Genomic DNA, 4,497 nt, shown 5'->3' with positions numbered 1-4,497 from the left:
GTACATAGGAACAAAAACTGAATACATAGCTCACTTCATCGAACCAAGGAAGCATGAGAAACAACAAAAGAACCCCCCCCTAATGTAGACAAGGGTGAGGTGATAGGCAACTAGGAAAGTGGGCCAATAACTCCTGCAAAATAGAAAGAACCAAGAACATGGAGAGTGAGGAAGAGGTACATACACTTATAAAGGCTTGTGTCATTGACACATCACGTGGCTAATGTTGTGGAAGGGACACTCACTTGACAAAGGAAGAGGTCACTAAAAGGAAAACAACTATCCCCCCATGACACTTTATAATGTAGTGCGAGTACAATAAGTCACAATGATGAAAAAGATCCAAAAAATGCAAGGAGTGACACTTTATCTCAGTGTGTTTGCATAAACATGCTTACAAATGACATCAACAATGATTAGAAAGGGTAAAGCGCTATTATAACATATAGTACAACCCAAAAGAAGAAATCCCATTCCATGAAAATGATCTCGAAACCTAAAACACCCAAGATATCCACCATAGTGCAATAAAGTAAAAACCATAATAGAAAGAGCTTGGAGCAGAACCTATAAGACAAACCAACATTTTTGGAAAGAGAACTAAACCAACTTTCCAAAAATATAACATTTTAGAAAAATGGAGATGGGATGCTAAAGATATGCCCTCCAAAGTGAAAAATTGAACACCTGGCTTTGACTGCCCAAACAAGCAACCAAACTGCATCAAAACCAAAAAGAACCAAGAACACTGAGGGTGAGGAAGAGATACAAACATCTATAAAGGCACGTGTCATCGACACATCATGGAGCTAATGTCATGGAAGGGACACTCACTTGACAAAGGAAGAGGGCACTAAAAGGAAATAACTATCCCCCCATGGCACTTTATAATGTAGTGTGAATACAATAAGTCACAATGATAAAAAAGATCTTGAAAATGCAAGAAGTGACACTTTATCTTAGTGTGTTTGCATAAACATGCTTACAAATGATATCAACAATGATTAGAAAGGGCAAAGAGCTGTTACAACAGATAATACAACCCAAAAGAAGAAATCCCATGCCATGAAAACAATCCTCGGACTTGAAATGCCCAAGATATTCACCATAGTGCAATAAAAAAAAAAAACCATAATAGAAAGAGCTTGGAGCAGAATTTGGAAGACAAACCAACATTTTTGGAAAGAGAACTAAACCAACTTTCAAAAAATATAACATTTTCAAAAAACGGAGATGGGATGCTCAAGATATTCCCTCTGGAGTGAAAAATAAACACTTAGCTTTGACTACCCAAACAAGCAACCAAATTGCATCAAAACTAGAAACTCCTACATCATTGTCTCCTTCTCGGAACTAGCTTTCTAACGCTTCTTTTGGATTGATAAATGACATCTATATGCTTGAGATATAGTGAAAAACCAATAGGGCCCCTGGAAATGCATCCAAAATTTTATTTTAATTTTTTTTTTTAAATTGCATCGTTGAAGAAGCGAAGGCGGAGTGGTGACCTGACCACACTTTAGGCGGTAGTGCCGCAGCGTCGGTGGTGGGAGGGAGGTGCTACTAGCAGCAGTGGTTGTCTAAGCGGCGATGGTTATCGAGAGCTACTACGGTCAGTGGGATTACTAGCAGTTACAGCTAATTGTTAGCGGTCTCGGTGACTGTTGGTATTTTTAAAACTGTAGTGGGTCAAAAAACCACTTTTAATTTATTTTTTGTGATTTTTTGATGAAAAACATGCCTCAAAATGTGTGCAGAGGTCGTACAACCCTGCTGGGGAAAAAAATGTTTTGCCTCCTACATCAACATTGTCCAAAATGGATGAACTTTATACAAAAATAGGGGTTTTGATGCCTTTTGAATCCATCCGTGAAGTCTGTTTGGCCTCAAACTGCTCCAAAAATGAGTAAGCCCCCCACCCCCACTTTCTTAAGAAATACTCAAAAAATCTCTAGATTTTTTCTCTTTATCTGAGAAAAGCTAAAAGGTAAAGCACATAAAGTGAAATCTTAAAGAAGGGAGAAAAGGTAATTTAATTAATGAAATGAAATTAACCTTTTTCTCTAACACCCCCCTTAAGATGAGCAACAATGTAGTTAGAAACAATGCAAAAAGAGCAAGAAAACTACAATGCAATGCTAAGAGCAAACTTGGGTCCTAGAAATAAGGCCTAATGAAGTACCCAATCACAACAAAATCTCTATGAAACAGAGAAATAGAGAAAACCCAGTGGGAAAAAATCTACTCCAAGAAGAGATAGATGAAAACCTAGTGGCAAACTACAAAACCCTCTAACTAGAGGATTGTTCTAGAAAATAGGCACAAAGAAGAAAAAGACGAGAAGAAACAAGGGTTTGCTCTGAAATTATGCAAATTGTATTCTTAGATAAAGAAAAGATGTAGATTATTACAAAAGATCAATCTTTATAAAAGGAGATTGAAACTCGAAGGGGTAACCTAAAAAGTTACAAAGGGTAAACTAAAAGGTAAAAGCCATTTAATGATTACTAATTAATTATTAAATAGAGAATGCAAAAAGTGCATAAAACAAATTCTTAAGAAGGGAGAAAGGGTAATTTAATTAATGAAATTAAATTAACCTTTTTATCTAACACCCCCCTTAAGATGAGCAATAATGCAGAAAGAGCAAGGAAACTACAATGCAATGTTGAAAGAAAACTTGGGTCCCAGCAACAAGGCCCAACGAGGTACCCAATCACAACCATATCTCTATGAAACAGAGAAATAGAGAAAAATCAATAAGAAAAACTCTACTCCAAAAAGAGATAGCTGAAAACCTGGTGAAGGACTGCACAAGCCTTCATTAGAGGAATTGTTCTAGAAAATAGGAATAAAGAGCAATCATGAAGAAAACCATTGAAGCATGTAGAAGCTACAAACCTTGTCAAAAAGATATTGTTGATCTGTAAAACCTCCTTTGAAATAGAACCTAACAAGGTAGAGAAGACTATAATCTGCATTGAATCAGGAGGCAAACAAAGATAAACAACTGAACTCAAAGATATAGTTGGCATGAAATACCAAATCCTGAAGAGATGATCAATCGAACCAAAGAAGCATGAGAAACAATAGAAGGACCCCCCCCCCCCCCCCCCCATGCAGACAAGGGTGAGGTGACAAACAATTGAGAAAGTGAGCCAATAACTTCTGCAAAACATAAAGAACCAAGAACATCAAGAGTGAGGAAGAGGTACAGACACCTATAAAGGCACATGTCATGGAAGGAACACTCGCTTGACAAAAGAAGAAGGCACTAAAAGGAAAACAACTATCCCCCCATGAAATTTTATAATGTAGTGTGAGTACAATAAGTCATAATGAAGAAAAAGATCCCGAAAAAGCAAGGAGTGGCACTTTATCTTAGTGCATTTGCATAAAAATGCTTACAAATGATATCAACAATTATTAGAAAGGGCAAAGAGCTGTTACAACATATAGTACAACCCAAAAGAAGAAATCTCATACCACAAAAATGATCCCCAAACCTGAAACACCCAAGATATCCACCATCATGCATTGAAGCAAAAAACATAATAGAAAGAACTTGGGGTAAAATTTGGAAGAAAAACCAACATTTTTGGAAAAAAAACTGAACCAGCTTTCCAAAAATATATTATTTTCAAAAACTGGACATGGGATGCTCAATATATGCCCTCCAGAGTGAACAACAAAATAGCCAAATTTGACTGCCCAAATAGGCACCGGACTATATCAAAACCCAAAAAATCCCATGCCATTGTCTTCGTCTCAAAACTAGCTTTCTAGTGCTTCTTTTGGAACGAAAAAAGATGTCTGTATACTTATGTTACAACAAAAAAATTGACAGGGCCCCTAGAAATGCAAGAAAAAAATTATTTAAAAAAATAAATAAAATTATAAAAAAGCACCGCTCAAAGCGATAGTGGTGGGGTGGAGGGACAGGGTTGCTAAGTGGTGATCACAATGGTGCCGCTAAGGTTAGTTGACTACAATGAGTCAAAAACTCGCAAAATTGATTTTCTTTTACAATTTTAAAAATAAATCTTGCATCGAAGTGCGTGCAGAGGTCATACAACCATGTTGAGCAAAAAAAAAGCATGTTGGATCAATATTGTCCAAAACGAATGAACTTTATATAGAAACAAGGGTTTTGATGCATTTTGAATCCATCTGTGAGGTCTGTTTGACCTCAAGTTGCTCCGAAAATTAGTGACCCCCTATTTTCTCAAGAAATACTTGAAAAAACTCTAGATTTGATCTGTCGAACCCTCATTCTCCTTTTTCTCCAAATACCGAACAAGCTACCAAAGATCTGGCTCTGATACCATGAAGGATTTGAGAAAATACACAAATCAAATTCACAAAGCCCTTGAATACCTGCATGTAGAAAACCTATCACAAAGAAGGAAAAGACAAGACGAGGCAAGGGTTTGCTCTGAAAATATGCAAATTGTATTCTCAGATAAAGAAAAGATGTAGATTATTACAAAAGATCAA

The sequence above is a fragment of the Cupressus sempervirens genome, chromosome 9 (genome assembly GCF_028749045.1).
Source record: "Cupressus sempervirens isolate cs-2001-9-10 chromosome 9, ASM2874904v1, whole genome shotgun sequence".
Taxonomy (NCBI): domain Eukaryota; kingdom Viridiplantae; phylum Streptophyta; class Pinopsida; order Cupressales; family Cupressaceae; genus Cupressus; species Cupressus sempervirens.
The sequence above is the reverse complement of the archived record's forward strand: the minus strand, read 5'-3'. Positions refer to the sequence as shown.